This window comes from Trachypithecus francoisi, unplaced genomic scaffold, assembly GCF_009764315.1.
Source record: "Trachypithecus francoisi isolate TF-2019V2 unplaced genomic scaffold, Tfra_2.0 Lachesis_group0, whole genome shotgun sequence".
Taxonomy (NCBI): Eukaryota; Metazoa; Chordata; class Mammalia; order Primates; family Cercopithecidae; genus Trachypithecus; species Trachypithecus francoisi.
Window position 1 is genome coordinate 113,930,018 of NW_022681453.1, and position 19,582 is coordinate 113,949,599.

Sequence of the window (19,582 nt, forward strand, 5' to 3'; positions counted from 1 at the left end):
ACATTACTATTGCCAAAAATTGTTATTAGTCTCTTCAGAGCACCATTACTATTAACTGAATTCCATATTTTATTAGAGTTTTACTAGTTTTTTCTTAATGTCATTTTTCTGTAATGTCAACATTATATTTTGTTGTCTAACTCCTTAGTCTCTGGCCTGTGACAATTTTTGAGGCTTTTCTTGTTTGTTATGATCTTGACAGTTTTAAGAAATACTTGTCAGATTTTTTTGGTAGAATATCCCTCAGTTTGGGTTTGTCTGATATTCTTCTCACGGTGAGACTGGGGTTATGAGTTGTTGAGAGGAAAGCAACAGAGGTGAACTGCTGCTCTTATCCCATCAAACCAAGTGTGCATGCTATCAACCTGACTTCCATGGTTAACGTTAACTTCAATTACCTGGCCACCACTGTATTTGCCAAGTTTTTAGTAATGTTTATAATAGCTACTGTACAGTTACTTTTTCCCTTTTTCCATATGCTACTCTTTGGAAGCAAGTTTTCAAGCACAACGCACATTTAAGAGGGGAGGGGGTGAGGTAGTTAATCATGATTTCCTTGAATCAGGAGAGTATCAACATAAATTACTTGGAATTATAGATTTTTTTTTTCCTTTCAGGAGAGCTTTGTGATTGGGTAAGTGGGCAGTTTTTCCCCAATTGCACTGGAATGGCATCCTTTGCCATATGCCATCTCATGTGAGTAAGAGTTAGTATTTAGCCACTATTTAAGCTTTCAAGACAAGAAATAATGATATCCTTAGAGAGGCATTTTAAGATAGTAAGGGGATCTACAAAAATAAGAAGTTAGTGTTGGATACTGAAAGCATGGAGTGTAGTACAGTTAGGCCCTGCAGTTATTGGATTAAGAATATACCTTTTTCTAGAAAAGAATTATTCATGTAAACATGTGCAAAAGATTGGGGGGGCACAAGTAAAGAGGTTCCCCTTTAGAGTAGTTAACAACATACCTTGATTTTTTTCCCAAAATACACTAAACTCTTCCCTGTTTTCAGACCATTTGTTTTCTAACTATCTCATCCTGTGGAATCTAAATCAAAGCAAAACATTTTGCCCATTTCCACTAAAGAGTTTTATCCACAGAGGGAGAAAAGTAGGCAGAGGGTAGGAGAGCATCTCTTGGAAATCACAACAAATAAAGTCAACAATCTATTGCTTTCTTTTCACAGTTAGACATCTGACATTTGCAGGAGTGGTTACTCTGAAAATGCACAAGGGACTGGAACAAGGCAAATGTTCTCAAGAAGAGAAATGATGGATGAAGATAAAGAAGCAGAAGAGGAGTGGAGCAAGATGGCCGAATAGGAACAGCTCCAGTCTCCAGCTCCCAGCGCGAGCAACACAGAAGATGGGTGATTTCTGCATTTTCAACTGAGGTACTGGGTTCATCTCACTAGGGAGTGCCAGACAATTGGTGCTGGTCAGCTGCTGCAGCCCAACCAGCGAGGGCTGAAGCAGGGTAAGGCATCACCTCACCTGGGAAGCACAAGGGGGAATGTAATACCTTTTCCTAGCCAGGGGAACTGAGACACACAACACCTGGAAAATCGGGTAGCTCCCACCCCAATACTGTGATTTACCAAGGGTCTTAGCAAACGGCACATCAGGGATTATATCCCACACCTGGCTGGGAGGGTCCCACGCCCATGGAGCCTCCCTTATTGCTAGCACAGCAGTCTGTGATCTAACTGCAAGGCAGCAGCGAGGCTGGGGGAGGGGCACCTGCCATTGCTGAGGCTTAAGTAGGTAAACAAAGCCGCTGGGAAGCTCAAACTGGGTGGAGCCCACAGCAGCTCAAGGAGGCCTGCCTGTCTCTGTAGACTCCACCTCTGGGGACAGGGCACAGCTAAACAAAAAGCAGCAGAAACCTCTGCAGATGCAAACGACTCTGTCTGATAGCTTTGAAGAGAGCAGTGGATCTCCTAACATGGAGGTTGAGATCTGAGAAAGGACAGACTGCCTGCTCAAGTGGATCCCTGACCCCTGAGTAGCCTAACTGGGAGACATCCACACTAGGGGCAGACTGACACCCCACACCTCACACGGTGGGGTACACCCCTGAGACGAAGTTTCCAAAGCAAGAATCAGACAGGTACACTGGCTGTTCAGCAATATTCTATCTTCTGCAGCCTCTGCTGCTGATACCCAGGCAAACAGGGTCTGGAGTGGACCTCAAGCAATCTCCAAAAGATCTACAGCTGAGGGTCCTGACTGTTAGAAGGAAAACTAACAAATAGGAAGGACATCCACACCAAAACCCCATCAGTACGTAACCATCATCAAAGACCAAAGGCAGATAAAACCACAAAGATGGGGGAAAAGCAGGGCAGAAAAGCTGAAAATTCAAAAACTAAGAGCGCATCTCCCCCTCCAAAGGAACGCAGCTCATTGCCAGCAATGGATCAAAGCTGAACGGAGAATGACTTTGATGAGCTGAGAGAAGAAGGCTTCATTCCATCAAACTTCTCAGAGCTACAGGAGGAATTACGTACCCAGTACAAAGAAACTAAAAATCTTGAAAAAAGACTGGAAGAATGGACAACTGGAATAATCAATGCAGAGCAGGCCATAAACGAACTGACAGAGATAAAAACCATGACATGAGAAATACATGACAAATGCAAAAGCTTCAATAACCGATTCGATCAACTGGAAGAAAGGGTATCAGCGATTGAGGATCAAATGAATGAAATGAAGTGAGAAGATAAGTCTAAAGAAAAAAGAGGAAAAAGAAATGAACAAAGCCTTCAAGAAGTATGGGATTATGTGAAAAGACCAAATCTATATCTGATTGGGGTGCCTGAAAGTGAGGGGCAAAATGGAACCAAGTTGGAAAACACTCTGCAGGATATCATCCAGGAGAACTTCCCCAACCTAGTAAGGCAGACCAACATTCAAATTCAGGAAATACAGAGAATGCCACAAAGATGCTCCTTGAGAAGAGCAACTCTAAGACACATAATTGTCAGATTCACCAAAGTTGAAATGAAGGAAAAATTGTTAAGGGCAGCCAGAGAGAAAGGTTGGGTTACCCACAAAGGGAAGCCCATCAGACTAACAGCAGACCTCTCGGCAGAAACTCTGCAAGCCAGAAGAGAGTGGGGGCCAATATTCAACATTCTTAAAGAAAAGATTTTTCAATCCAGAATTTCATATCCAGCCAAACTAAGTTTCATAAGTGAAGGAGAAATAAAATCCATTACAGACAAGCAAATGCTTAGAGATATTGTCACCACCAGGCCGGCCCTACAAGAGACCCTGAAGGAAGCACTAAACATGGAAAGGAACAACCGGCACCAGCCATTGCAAAAACATGCCAAAATGTAAAGACCATCGATGCTAGGAAGAAACTGCATCAACTAAAGAGCAAAACAACAAGCTAATATCATAATGACAGGATCAAGTTCACACATAACAATATTAACCTTAAATGTAAATGGACTAAATTGTCCAATTAAAAGACACAGAATGGCAAATTGGATAAAGAGTCAAGATCCATCAGTTTGCTGTATTCAGGAGACCCATCTCAAATGCAGAGACACACATAGGCTCAAAATAAAGGGATGGAGGAAGATCTACCAAGCAAATGGAAAACAAAATAAAAGCAGGGGTTGCAATCCTAGTCTCTGATAAAACAGACTTTAAACCATCAAAGATCAAAAGAGACAAAGAATGCCATTACATAATAGTAAAGGGATCAATTCAACAGGAAGAGCTAACTATCCTAAATATATATGCACCCAATACAGGAGCACCCAGATTCATAAAGCAAGTCCTTAGAGACTTACAAAGAGACTTAGACCCCCACACAATAATAATGGGAGACTTCAACACCCCACTGTCAACATTAGACAGATCAACGAGACAGAAAGTTAACAAGGATATCCAGGAATTGAACTCAACTCTGCACCAAGCGGACCTAATAGACATCTACAGAACTCTCCACCTCAAATCAACAGAATGTACATTCTTCTCAGCACCACATCGCACTTATTCCAAAATTGACCACATAATTGGAAGTAAAGCACTCCTCAGCAAATGCACAAGATCAGAAATTATAATAAACTGTCTCTCAGACCACAGTGCAATCAAACTAGAACTCAGGACTAAGAAACTCAATCAAAACTGCTCAACTACATGGAAACTGAACAATCTGCTCCTGAATGCCTACAGGGTCCATAACAAAATGAAGGCAGAAATAAAGATGTTCTTTGAAACCAATGAGAACAAAGATACAACATACCAGAATCTCTAGGACACATTTAAAGCAGTGTGTAGAGGGAAATTTATAGCACGAAATGCCCACAAGAGAAAGCTGGAAAGATCTAAAATTGACACTCTAACATCACAATTAAAAGAACTAGAGAAGCAAGAGCAAACACATTCAAAAGCTAGCAGAAGGCAAGAAATAACTAAGATCAGAGCAGAACTGAAGGAGATAGAGACACAAAAAACCCTCCAAAAAATCAATGAATCAAGGAGTTCGTTTTCTGAAAAGATCAACAAAATTGATAGACCACTAGCAAGACTAATAAAGAAGAAAAGAGAGAAGAATCAAATAGATGTAATAAAAAATGATAAAGGGGATATCACCACCAACCCCACAAAAATACAAACTACCATCAGAGAATACTATAAACACCTCTACGCAAATAAACTAGAAAATCTAGAAGAAATTTCCTGGACACTTACACTCTCCCAAGACTAAACCAGGAGGAAGCTGAATCCCTGAATAGACCAATAGCAGGCTCTGAAATTGAGGCAATAATTAATAGCCTACCCACCAAAAAAAGTCCAGGACCAGATGGATTCACAGCTGAATTCTACCAGAGGTACAAGGAGGAGCTGGTACCATTCCTTCTGAAACTATTCCAATAAATACAGAAAGAGGGAATCCCTCCTAACTCATTTTATGAGGCCAACATCATCCTGATACCAAAGCCTGGCAGAGACACAACAAAAAAAGAGAATTTTAGACCAATATACCTGATGAACATTGATGAAAAAATCCTCAATAAAATACTGGCAAACCGAATCCAGCAGCACATCAAAAAGCTTATCCACCATGATCAAGTGGGCTTCATCCCTGGGATGCAAGGCTGGTTCAACATACACAAATCAATAAACGTAATCCAGCATATAAACAGAACCAAAGACAAGAACCACATGATTATCTCAATAGATGCAGAAAAGGCCTTTGAAAAAATTCAACAGCCCTTCATGCTAAAAACTCTCAATAAATTCGGTATTGATGGAACGTATCTCAAAATAATAAGAGCTATTTATGACAAACCCATAGCCAATATGATACTGAATGGGGAAAAACTGGAAGCATTCCCTTTGAAAACTGGCACAAGACAGGGATGCCCTCTCTCCCCACTCCTATTCAACATAGTGTTGGAAGTTCTGGCTACGGCAATCAGGCTAGAGAAAGAAATCAAGGGTATTCAGTTAGAAAAAGAAGAATTCAATTGTCCCTGTTTGCAGATGACATGGTTGTATATTTAAAAAACCCCATCATCTCAGCCCAAAATCTCCTTTAGCTGATAAACAACTTCAGCAAAGTCTCAGGATACAAAATTAATGTGCAGAAATCACAAGCATTCTTAAACACCAGTAACAGACAAACAGACAGCCAAATCATGAATGAACTTCCATTCACAATTGCTTCAAAGAGAATAAAATATCTAGGAATCCAACTTACAAGGGATGTAAAGGACCTCTTCAAGGAGAACTACAAACTGCTGCTCAGTGAAATAAAAGAGGACACAAACAAATGGAAGAACATACCATGCTCATGGATAGGAAGAATCAGTATTGTGAAAATGGCCATACTGCCCAAGGTAATTTATAGATTCAATGCCATCCTCATCAAGCTACCAATGAGTTTCTTCACAGAATTGGAAAAAACTGTTTTAAAGTTCATATGGAACCAAAAAAGAGCCCGAATTGCCAAGACAATCCTAAGTCAAAAGAACAAATCTGGAGGCATCATGCTACCTGACTTCAAACTATACTACAAGGCTACAGTAACCAAAACAGCATGGTACTGGTACCAAAACAGAGATACAGACCAATGGAACAGAACAGAGTCCTCAGAAATAATACCACACATCTACAGCCATCTGATCTTTGACAAAGCTGACAAAAACAAGCAATGGGGAAAGGATTCCCTACTTAATAAATGGTGCTGGGAAAATTGGCTAGCCATAAGTAGAAAGCTGAAACTGGATCCTTTCCTTACTCCTTATACAAAAATTAATTCAAGATGGATTAGAGACTTAAATGTTAGACCTAATACCATTAAAACCCTAGAAGAAAACCTAGGTAATACCATGCAGGACATAGGCATGGGCAAGGACTTCATGTCTAAAACACCAAAAGCAACAGCAGCAAAAGCCAAAATTGACAAATGGGATCTAATTAAACTAAAGAGCTTCTGCACAGCAAAAGAAACTACCATCAGAGTGAACAGGCAACCTACAGAATGGGAGAAAATTTTTGCAATCTACTCATCTGACAAAGGACTAATATCCAGAATCAACAAAGAACTCAAACAAATTTACAAGAAAAAAACAAACAACCCCATCAAAAACTGGGCAAAAGATATGAACAGACATTTCTCAAAAGAAGACATGCATACAGCCAACAGGCACATGAAAAAATGCTCGTCATCACTGGCCATCAGATAAATGCAAATCAAAACCACAGTGAGATACCATCTCACACCAGTTAGAATGGCAATTATTAAAAAGTCAGGAAACAACAGGTGCTGGAGAGGATGTGGAGAAATAGGAACACTTTTTCACTGTTGGTGGGATTGTAAACTAGTTCAACCATTATGGAAAACAGTATGGTGATTTCTCAAGGATCTAGAACTAGAAGTACCATATGACCCAGTCATCCCATTACTGGGTATATACCCAAAGGATTATAAATCATGCTGCTATAAAGACACATGCACACATATGTTCATTGCGGCACTATTCACAATAGCAAAGACTTGGAATCAACCCAAAGGTCCATCAGTGACAGACTGGATTAAGAAAATGTGGCACATATACACCATGGAATACTATGCAGCCATAACAAAGATGAGTTTGTGTCCTTTGTAGGGACATGGATGCAGCTGGAAACCATCATTCTCAGCAAACTCTCACAAGAACAGAAAACCAAACACCACATGTTCTCACTCATAGGTGGGAACTGAACAATGAGATCACTTGGACTTGGGTAGGGGAACATCACACACTGGGGCCTATCATGGGGAGGAGGGAGGGATTGCATTGGGAGTTATATCTGATGTAAATGACGAGTTGATGGGTGCTGACAAGTTGATGGGTGCAGCACACCAACATGGCACAAGTATACATATGTAAGAAACCTGCACGTTGTGAACATGTACCCTAGACCTTAAAGTATAATAATAAAAAAGAAAAACAACAACAAAAAAAGAAGTAGAAGACTGTAGTTCCAGGCTTAAATAGAGTTTTAAAACATTTTGCAAAAATACCTTAGTAGGTGATGCAGGAAGGTGATCTACTATGGGATCCACTAGCTTTGGCATCAATACTATGAGAAGGAAAGGCTGTAACTGATCTCCCTTCTCTTGGCTCTGGCTGTGGAAGGGAGGTATGACTGTGGCAATCACTCGAGTACCCTCCTAGGCATAAAAAAGGGAGTGAAAAATGCTTACAGCAGTGACTTATACATAGCAGGTCCTTGATAAAATATTTGATGACTTGACTCACAAACCAATAATTTGTCAATATTTTCACATGATGCTTGTTGGACAGGCAACATAGAACAGGGGTAAAGTACTAACTCTGTAGCCTGAATGCCTGCATTTATATCCCCGGTTCACCTCTTGATTGACTGACCTTGTTGTGTAAATCATTAAATTTCTCCACCTGTTTTTCAAGTTGTGAAACAGGGATGATAATAGTAGCTATCTCCTAGGATTACAGTGAGAATTAAATGAGGTAAACACATAAAGACCTTAGAACGGGCCCTGAAATATCCTCAGGGCTCAGATGGTATTGGCTACTGTCGCTTTCAGCAATAACGAGACAATATTTTTCACTCAAAGCAGGGAGTTCTAACATCCCCCTACAGCCAGCTCTAATATTCTTGAGGACTATCAGAATGATCAGACAAAAAGTAAAAAGATGTGGCACTCCCCCAAATAATAATTTACTGCTCTAGTATTTTTAAAGTTCAAATTTCAAAAATTGAATATAGCATCACATGCTTTCATTTGTCATACAAGAACATAGGATAGTTATTGCCAGATTGCTGGCGAAAGTAGACTGCCAATTCTTCAAGTATTTACATCACATAAAGCCTAATTTAAAATGGGATTTTAATATTTTGTGTTTTTCTTATAGCTATTTATCTACTTTCCAATTTAATTTCTCATGGGAAATCTACTGACAGAATAACTAGGCAATCAAAAGCATGTAAATAACATTAAGTATCAGTTCCCTCCTAACAATAACATGGAATTTAAAACATCATAATTATTTTCCATGTTTAAGAAACATTAATTTGAGGTGTGCCTTCTGCCTTATATGAAATTACTGGGAAACTAGCAGAATTTTTGTTTCATTTCTCATCTGACTCTTTATACTCGTTTCTAATAATGAATCCCTTCCAGATAAGCAATTTTTTAAATGGTAACCAAAGGAAAATGTGTCAGATAATAAAAAATGGAGTAGTTTATGTTCTTTGTTGTTCTAGAATAAGAATGAAGATCTTGATAAGTGAGAGTTCTACAGATAGATTTTACTTAACATTAGAGACATTAAGAATAGTCCAATAAGGCCGAGACGGACGGATCACGAGGTCAGGAGATCGAGACCATCCTGGCTAACACGGTGAAACCCCGTCTCTACTAAATATACAAAAAATTAGCCGGGCGAGGTGGCGGGCGCCTGTAGTCCCAGCTACTCGGGAGGCTGAGACAGGAGAATGGCCTAAACCCGGGAGGCGGAGCTTGCAGTGAGCTGAGATCCGGCCACAGCACTCCAGCCTGGGCGACAGGAGACTCCGTCTCAAAAAAAAAAAAAAAAAAAAAAAAAAAGAATAGTCCAATAATAGAGAAGCGTATCTGTGAGATGTGAGTGTGTCATATAGGAACTATTCAAAAGGGCTGGGCTGTGTTTCTCTTAAGGATGCCATAGGAGTTAGTCTAGTAGACTTCAAGTATCCCTTTCAAATTTATTATTGAATTACTAAAGGTTAATAAACCTGAAAAATGTTTACTTTCACAAATAATCAAAAACTAGTTTAAAACAATAAGATATCATAGCAACACTTTTAAGACAGCAATAACATCCATTCTTGGTTCAAAGGCAGGAAAGCAACCATTTGTATTGCTGCTGGAGGGAGAGCTGATATGTCCAGACAGCAAGATGACCTTCAGCAAGATGACCCAAAGGCCTTTATGCCTTTTGACTCAGCAAGTCCTCTTCAAAGAATTTATTCTAACTATGAATTCAATAAAATATTCTAATATGTATACATGAAGGTATTTAAAGACGTGTTTTCCCAGTTAAAATTTGTAAACAATCTATGTATTTGAAATAAAGAAAATGGTTAAAAAGCTACAAGTCATTATAAATGTTGTTGTCCATGGATATTCATATTAACTAATATGAAAATGTGCTTACTGTATATTTTTGAGTGATAAAACAGGTTATAAACTGAGTCTACTAAGCTCCCATTTTTATAAAATGTACATTTTTTCATTGTGGTAACTATGCCTAAAACAAGGTCTTAAAAGTGAAATGCCTAATGTTAACAATGGCTTTACCACAGGTATTTTCACCTTTTGCTCATTTGTACTTCCAAATTTTCCCATAATAAAAATGTATTACTTTTGGCCAGGCACAGCAGCTCACGCCTATAATACCAGAACTTTGGGAGGCCAACGCAGGTGGATCACGAGGTCAGGAGTTCAAGACCAGCCTGGCCAACATGATGAAACCCCGTCTCTACTAAAAATACAAAAATGAGCTGGGCATGGTGGCGCATGCCTGTAATCCCAATATTAATTTTATAATAAGGAAATACTCTGAAACTGTATTTTCTAAATTATTCATTTTATCTATAATTTTCCTATTTTAGATAATTTTACATGAGTCCAGAAAACAAATATTCCTATAAACTAGGAAAAATATATGTCCACCGTAGTTTTTTTTTACTATTTTATCCCTTCACTTATTTATTTATTTTTTTTTAAGTTTTTTAAAGCTAGTATGAGTTTTGCAGACTCTAGGAAAAGGATAAATCTATTTCTCCATATCAATTGCTAACTTAGAATTAGGCCTTTCTATTAATCTCTTAAATTCTATATTCATCTCCGCAGGACTTAGATTGAAGATAATTCTTTACCATCTACCTACTTCTCACAAATAGTATTATAAAATACTTTCAGCCCTGAAAAAAACCAGGTATGTTTATATAAGCCAGAAGATAATATACACCCCAATTTTTTAATCTGCAAAGAGACTTTTAGGTGTTAAAATGAGAAAATAGCTTTAAGACACTTAATTTTTTCTTCATGTTTCTTGTTTCTCCCATTTTCTTTAGACTTTTTCTTTTTTCCTTCATCTTTCTTCCTGTGCACACCCTCCTCTCTAAACATACCCCCACCTGCATATATACACCAAATGTACTTTTTGCCCTGCAGTCTAAATTCTTTCACACATTTATTTTTCTTTCATATTTTTTCATATGGATGAGAGCTAGCATGATTCTCTCCTTGAATTTGCCAATCTGATTAGGTAAAGAGGCACATTCTTCAGAACAATATTTCTTAAAAATAAAATGATTTATAATATTTTCTGTATTACATGGAAAGCACAAAGGACATTCTACAGCTGATAATTTTATTGTGTTTGTCTGATTTCTGCAAAGGATTCCTGATCATATTCCTGGGAGAACTGAAGGATGTACATGATAATCAATTCTGAGGATATGTTTTTAACCCTTTTTTATTAGTTTAATTCCTAAATGACATTTTTCTATACTATCTCATTATTACAGTCTTAAAATTATATCAATCCAATCTCATCTGAATTAAATTAAGACAGAAACTTTAAAGATCACAAGTACTTTTTGATGCATTATTTTTCATTTTACAAAATGCTGTACAGTAGAAATAACTTTGCCTCTCACCCCCAGAAGTCTACCAATGCCTGTATAATCTTATAATCAACATGAGAAGACTGGTTTGCTGTACTCCTATTTAATCTGATAGACAGCAAAGCTCCAGTTTTAAGAGAAATCTGTGAACTACAAAACCTATATATTGGTGAGTGATTGAGCTACCCCCCAGGAAAACCATGTTTTTTTCCACGGATCTGTGCAACCCATGTATCAGATCACCACGTGAGCCCACACCACCAGGGCCTTGGGTTCCAAGCACAGAACTGTGCAGATTCTTGGTGACCGCTTGGGTTGCAGCCAGTGGCAGCACGCTGGAGACTGCCTAAGACAAGCAACTACCCAGTGGGAGGGGCGGTCACCATCACTGTGGCTCCAATCAGCCGTTTTCCCCTGCCAGTGCTGGGGAGATTGGGCAGTTTGGCCTGGGAGGAATTCCCCACAGGGCAGCACAGTGGCTGTGGCAGATCGTGGCCAACTGCTTCTTTAGGTGGGACCTGGATCCATCCCTCCTCTTTGGGTGGGGCCTCCCTGTGGGAACTTCAGCGATTCCAGTCAGGGGTTTACAGACAGAACTCTGATCTCCCTGGAATGGAGCCCCTGGGGGAAAGAGTGGCCATGGTCTCTGGTTCAGCGGACTTAGTCTTTCCTTCTGTTGGCTCTGAGGAATCAGGGCAGTCGAAACGGGTGGAATTCCTGCCAGTGCAGCACACTCATTCCACCAAGGGACAAATAGAGTGCTTCGTTAAGAGGGTCCCTGATCCCATGCCTCCTGAGTAGGTGAGACCTCCAAACAGGGGTCACCAGACACCTCATTCAGGAGAGTTCCCAGTGGCATCAGGTCAGTGCCCCTCTGGGATGGAACTCCCAGGAGAAAGAGCAGGCAGTCATCTTTGCTCTTCTGCAGCCTCCACTGGTGATACCTCTAGGTGCAGGAGGGACCCAGGTAAATAGAGTCTAGAATGGATCCCCAGCAAACTGCAGAAGAGGGGTCTTACTGTTAAAAAGAAAAACAAACAGAAAGCAACAACAGCATCAACAAAAAAGACCCCACAAAACCTCATCCAAAGGTCAGGAGCCTCAAAGATTTAAGGTAGATAAATCCACAAAGTTGAGAAAAAATCAACACACAAATGCTGAAAATTCAAAAAGCCAGGGTGCCTCTTCTACTCCAAAAGATTGTAACACCTCTCCAGAAAGGGCACAGAACTGGGCTGAGGCTGAGATGGATGAATTGACAGAAGTAGGCTTTAGAAGGTGGGTAATAACAAACTTCACTGAGGTAAAAGAGTATGCACTAACACAATGCAAAGAAGTTAAGAACCACGATAAAACATTACAGGAGCTGTTAACCAGAATAACCAGTTTAGAAAGGAACAAAGATGACCTGAAAGAGCTGAAAAACACAACAAGAGAACTTCGCAATGCAATCACAAATGTCAATAGCTGAATAGTCCATGCGGAGGACAGAATGTCAGAGCTTGATGATTATCTCATTGAAATAAGATAGAAAAGATTAGAGAAAGAAGAATGAAAAAAAACAAATGAAGCCTCCGAGAACTATGAGATTATATAAACAAACCTATGACTGATGGGGGTACCTGCAAGAGATGGAGAGAATGGAAACGAGTTGGAAAACATACTTCAGGATATCATCCAGGAGAACTTTCTCAACCTAGCAAGACAGGCCAACATTCAAATTCAAGAAATCCAGAGAACCCCAGTAGGATACTACATCAAAAGATCAATCCCAAGACACATAATCATCAGACTTTCCAAGGTTGACATGAAGGAAAAAATTTAAAGGGAAGCCAGAGAGAAAGGCCAGGTCACTTACAAAGGAAACCCATCAGACTGACAGCAGAACTCTCAGCAGAAACCCTACAAACCAGAAAAGATTGGGGGGCCAATATTCAATATTCTTTAAAAAAAGAATTTCCAATCCAGAATTCCATATCCAGCCAAACTAAGCTTCATAAGCAAAGGGGAAATAAAATTGTTTTCAGACAAGCAAATGCTGAGGGAATTCTTCACCACCAGGCCTGCCTTGCAAGAGCTCCTGAAGGAAGCACTGAATATGAAAAGGAAAAACCATTATCAGTCAATACAAAAACACACTGAAGTACACAGACCAATGACACTGAAGAAACTACACTAACAAGTCTGCAAAATAACCATCCAGCATCATGGGGACAAAATCAAATTCGCATTTAACAATATGAACCTTAAATATAAATGGGCTAAATGCCCCAATTAAAAGACACAGAATGGCAAACTGCATAAAGAGTAAAGACCCACTGGTGTGCCGTATTCAAAAGATGCATCTCACATGCCAAGACACACATAGGCTCAAAATAGAGGAATGGAGGAAATTTTACCAAGCAAATGTAAAGTAGAAAAAATGCAGGGGTTACAATCCTAGTTTCTGACAGAACAGACTTTAAACCAACAAAGATTTAAAAAAAAGACAAAGAAGGGCACTACATAATGATAAAGTGTTCGATTCAACAAGAAGAGCTAACTCTCCTATATACACCCAATACAGGAGAACCCAGATTCGTAAAACAAGTTCTTAGAGTCCTACAAAGAGACTTAGCCTCCCACACAACAATAGTGGGAGACTTTAACACCCCACTGTCAACATTAGACAGATCATCGAGACAGAAAGTATAAAAGATATTCAGGGCTTAAACTCAGCTATAGATCAAGTGGACCTGATAGAGATCTATGGAAATCTCCACCCAAAAACAACAGAATATACATTCTTCTTGGTGCCACATGGCACTTACTATAAAACTGATGACATAATTGGAAGTGAAAACTCCTCAGCAAATGCAAGAGAACTGAAATCATAACAGTCTCTCAGACCACAGCACAATTAAATTAGAACTCAATATTAAGAAACTCACTAAACACCACACAACTACATAGAAGTTGAACATCGTGCTCTTGAATGACTCCTGGGTAAGTAATGAAATTAAGACAGAACTTAAGAAGTTCCTTGAAACTAATGAGAACAAAGAGAACACGTACCAAAATCTCTGGGACACAGTTAAAAAGTGTTAAGAGGGAAATTTACAGCACTAAATGCACATATCAAAAAGCTAGAAAGACCTCAAATCAACATCCTAACATCACAATTAATGAACTAGAGAACCAAGAGCAAACAAACCCCTAACCTAGCAAGAAACAAGAAATAACCAAGGTCAGAGCAGAACTGAAGGAGATAGAGACACACACAAAAAAAAACCCTTCAAAATATCAACAAATCCAGAAACTGGCTTTTTAAAAAAATTAATAAAATAGATTGCTAGCTAAGTTAATAAAGAAGAAAAGACAGAAGAATCAAATAGACACAACAAAAAAAGATAAAGGGGATATCACCACTTGCCCCACAGAAATACAAACAACCCTCAAAACATACTATAAACACCTCTATGGAAATAAACTAAAAAATCTAGAAGAAATGGATAAATTCCTGGACACAAACACCCTCTCAAAACTGAAGTTGAATCCCTGAATAGGCCAATAATGAGTTCTGAAATTGAGGTAGTAATAAGTAGCTTACCAACCAAAAAAGCCCAGGACCAGAGTGATTCACAGCTAATTCTACCAGAGATACAAAGAGGAGCTGGTACCATTTCTTCTGAAACTATTACAAACAATTGAAAAGGAGTGACTCTTCCCTATCTCATTTTATGAGCTCAGTATCATCCTGATACAGAAATCGGGCCGAGATAAAACAAAACAACAACAAAAAGAACCTCAGGCCAATATCCCTGATGAACATCAATGCAAAAATCCTCAATAAAATACTTGCAAAACAAATTTTGCAGCACATCAAAAAGCGTATGCACCACAATCAAGTTGGCTCCATCCCCAGGATTCAAGGCTGACTCAACGTAGGTAAATCAATAAACGTAATTCATCACATAAACAAAACTAAGGACAAAAACCACATGATTACCACAATAGGTACAGAAAATGCTTGCGATACAATTCAACATTTCTTCATGTTAAAAACTCTCAATAAAGTAGGTATTGAAGGTGCATATCTCAAAATAATAAGAGTCACTTATGACAAACCCATGCCAATATCATACTGAATGGGCAAAAGCTGGAGGCATTCCCCTTGAAAGCCAGCACAAGACAAGGATGCCCTTTCTCACCACTCCTATTCAGTGTAGTATGGGAAGTTCTGGCCAGGGCAATCAGGCAAGAGAAAGAAATAAAGGGTGTTCAAATAGGAAGAAAGGAAATCAAACTCTGTTTGCAGATGACATGATACTCTATCTAGAAAGCCATATTGACTCCGCCGAAAAGCTTCTTAAGCTAATAAACAACTTCAGCAAAGTCTCAGGATACAAAAACAAAGTAAAAAATCACAAGCACTCCTATATACAAATAATAGATAAGCAGAGAGCCAAATCATAGATGGATTTCCATTCACAATTGCTACAGAGAATAAAATATCTAGGAATACAGCTATCAAGGAAAGTGAAGAACGCTCTTCAAGGAGAACTACAAACCATTGCTCAAGGAAATCAGAGAGGACACAAACAATGGAAAAACTTTTCATGATCATGAACAGAAAGAATCAATATCATGAAAATGGCCATACTGCCCAAAGTTATTTATAGATTCAGTGCTATTCCCATCAAACTACTCTTGACATTCTTCACAGAATTAGAAAAAAAAAAAAAAAAAACTATTTAAAAACTCATATGGAACCAAAAAAGAGCCTACATAGCCAAAACAATGCTAAGCAAAAAGAACAAAGCTGGAGGCATCATGCTGCCCAACTTCAAACTATACTACAGGGCTACAGTAACCAAAACAGCCCGGTACTGGTACAAAAACAGACACATAGACCCATGGAACAGAATACAGAGCTAAGAAATAAGACCACACATCTACAACCATCTAATCTTCAACAAACCTGATGAAAACAAGCAATGAAGAAAGGATTCCTATTTAATAATGGTGCTAGGAGAACTGAATAGCCATACGCAGAAAATTGAAACTGGACCCCTTCTCTACATCTTATACAAAAATTAACTCAAAATGGATTAAAGATTTAAATGTAAAACCCAAAACTATAAAAACCCTAGAAGAAAATCTAGGCAATATAGTTCAGGACATAGGCACAGGCAAAAATTTCATGATGAAAACATCAAAAGTAATTGCAATTAAAGTAAAAATTGACAAATGAGATATTAAACTAAAAAGCTTCTGCACAGCAAAAGAAACTGTCATCAGAGTGAACAGAAAAGCTACAGAATGGGTGAAAATTTTTGCAATCTATCCATCTGACAAAGAGCTAGTATTCAGAGTCCACAAGGAACTTAAACAAATTTACAAGAAAAAAAAAAAACCATTAAAAAGCGGTCAAAACCATAAACCGACACTTCTCAAAATGAGACATTTATGCAACCAACAAACAGATGAAAAAAGGCTTAACATCACTGATCATTTAAAAAATGTAAATCAAAAGCACAGTGAGATACCATCTCATGCCAGTCAGAATGGCAATTATTAAAAAGTCAGGAAACAACAGATGCTGGTGAGTCTGCAGAGAGATACAAATGCTTTGGCACTGCTGGTGGGAATGTAAATTAGTTCACTCATGGTGGAAGACGGTGTGGTGATTCTTCAAAGACCTAGAACCAGAAATAGTATTTAAACTACCATTTGACCCAGCAATCTCATTACTGGGTATATACCCAAAGGAATTAAATCATTCTGTTTTAAAGATACAAGCACACGTATGTTCATTACCGCACTATTCACAATAGCCAATAAATGGAATCAACCCAAATGCCCATCAATGATAGACTGAATAAAGAAAATGGTGGTACATATACATCATGGAATACTATACAGCCACAAATAGGAATGAGATAATGTCCTCTGCAGGGACATGGATGGAGCTGGAAGCCATTATCCTCTGCAAACTAACTCAGGAACAGAAAACCAAACACCACATGTTCTCACTCAAAAGTGGGAGCTGACCAACGAAAACACATGGACACAAGAAGGGGAACAACACACACTGGAACTTGTTCAGGGGTGAGGCATGAGGAGGGAGAGCATCATGAAAAATTGCTAATGCATGCTGGGTTTAATACTCAGGTTAGGCCGGGCGCGGTGGCTCAAGCCTGTAATCCCAGCACTTTGGGAGGCCGAGACGGGCGGATCACGAGGTCAGGAGATCGAGACCATCCTGGCTAACACGGTGAAACCCCGTCTCTACTAAAAATACAAAAACTAGCTGGGCGAGGTGGCGGGCGCCTGTAGTCCCAGCTACTCGGGAGGATGAGGCAGGAGAATGGCGTAAACCCGGGAGGCGGAGCTTGCAGTGAGCTGAGAGATCCGGCCACTGCACTCCAGTCCGGGCGACAGAGCGAGACTCCGCCTCAAAAAAAAAAAAAAAAAAAAAAACTCAGATTATAGGTATATGGGTGCAGCAAACCTCCATGGCATACATTTACCTATGTAACAAACCTGTACATCCTACACATGTACCCCAGAAATTAAAATAAATTTTTTAATAACCATATATATCAGCACTGATTTGCATAACAAAAAGTTTCCAGGAACAATAGAAAACAAAATTAACTGAAAATGAAGTCAGGAAAGAAGTAAAGAGTTCAAATTGCCAATGTTTGAATCTAGGAAAAGATTGGTTTAAAAAAGTGTTTAGGATGGGAGTGATGGCTCACATCTGTAATCCCAGCACTTTGGGAGGGTGAAGTGGGAGGATCACTTGAACCTAGGAGTTCAAGACCAGCCTGAGCAACATGACGAAACCCCATCTGTACAGAGAAAAAGTGTGCGCGCGCGTGTGTGTGTGTGTGCGCGCAAACTGGGTGTGGTGGCACGCCTGTAGTCCCAGCTACTTGGGAGGCTGAGGTGGGAGGATTGCTTGAGCCAGGGAGTTTGCTGCTGCAGTGAGCTGTGGTCGTACCACTGCATTTCAGCTGGGCGACCAAGCAAGACAGTCTCAAAAAAAAAAAAAATGTTTAAAGGATAACTGAGTTTGTCATAAGGAATGGGAAAGTATTAAAATGGCTGAAATACTCTTAAACAGGAATCTGTAACACTTGCCTTCACTCTTCTATGCATGTGATGGAAAGAGAAAAAAAAAAAAAAGATCTATCTGTGTTACCCTAAGGTAACTTTATTTCTTCATCTGTAAGATTGAGTAGGGTAGGTAGGCGGGGACATTTTATCCTATGCAAAGTCTTTCCATTCCCAGCATTCTATGATTGTACAGGATTGCTCATGCTAGATTTCTAAATTGAAAATATCCTTCTGCCTAAATGTAAAATGCCACTTGACATTTCTGCAAGCCATAATTCAAGGAAATGGAAGAACAAATACCAAAGTAATTTAGCATAACAGAATGCTAAAGGGGAATTTTTTTCTTCTATCTATCTGTCAGTAGAGGTTCAAAAAGTTTGAAAGCAAAGTAATCTATTGAGATGTTTAATACAAAAGTATTTCTACATGCCAACACGAGGTGGTTAGACTCTTTATGTGCAGGGTCACTTTGCCAAGAAGGTAGCTCCAAAACTAATCTTGTGACACTTAAGCCAACATCACTCTAAAATATAAACAAAGGATGCGGAAACTATAAGAGATGATTGCATCAGAGAGAGTCTTATGTGCGAATTGTGACCCACTCCCATTGAAGGGGAGGAAAGCTTTTCTCTTTTTCATTTCTAGCCTCTATTCACATAGCCCAAATAGCTTAATGTAGTCTTCTAGGGTAACAATGAGAGGGACACAGCAGACCTTTGTCTCACTAACATCTGAAGAAGTCTACAGGCAAAAAGCTGTACCTGGAGTTGCAGGGAGCAGTGGGGAAACAGTGGAAAAGTTGGTGTTGCAAAATGTGAGTTTCCTATAGGCCAAGCAGAAGTTAAACCAGCAGTTGTGCAAGAGGGGAGGCTTGGCAATGTGCAGGACTGTAATAGAAAACACTGTGATGTGTATTACAAGGGGCATGAGCTGGAGGAGGTGAGCCATAAGAAACTAGCCAAAGAGTTTATGAGTTTGGAAATGTTCAATGCAGAGGTCTCTGAGTGGGGTCATCAAAGAACCCTCAACTATATCCCCAGAAAGAAGAGTATGCTGTGCACATCTGCCAAGCCTCAAGAACAGCAATGCTACCTTTTTCCTGCCTCCCAACCCACCTTTATAGCCTCAACGAAAGGAAAACTGTGACTAGTGAGTTAAAGGGAAGAAGGAAAGACAGTCCTCTCCGGTGTTTCACCTGTTTAACATAGAATGTTACAAAAGCATTGAATTAAAACATGGTGGGAGTTTTATAGAAGAACTATTTTCTTGTCAGCTCTGAGTAAGCTCCATTTCTTTTCTTACATGGAACAGA

The 19,582-nt window shown here is 39.3% G+C and overlaps 1 protein-coding gene across 1 annotated transcript in view; it reads right to left on the reverse strand.

The window, feature by feature from the left end:
- The window catches only part of WDR49 (WD repeat domain 49), a 188,911-nt gene that overhangs the window by 28,771 nt on the left and 140,558 nt on the right, over positions 1 to 19,582 (reverse strand). The window lies entirely within an intron of this gene.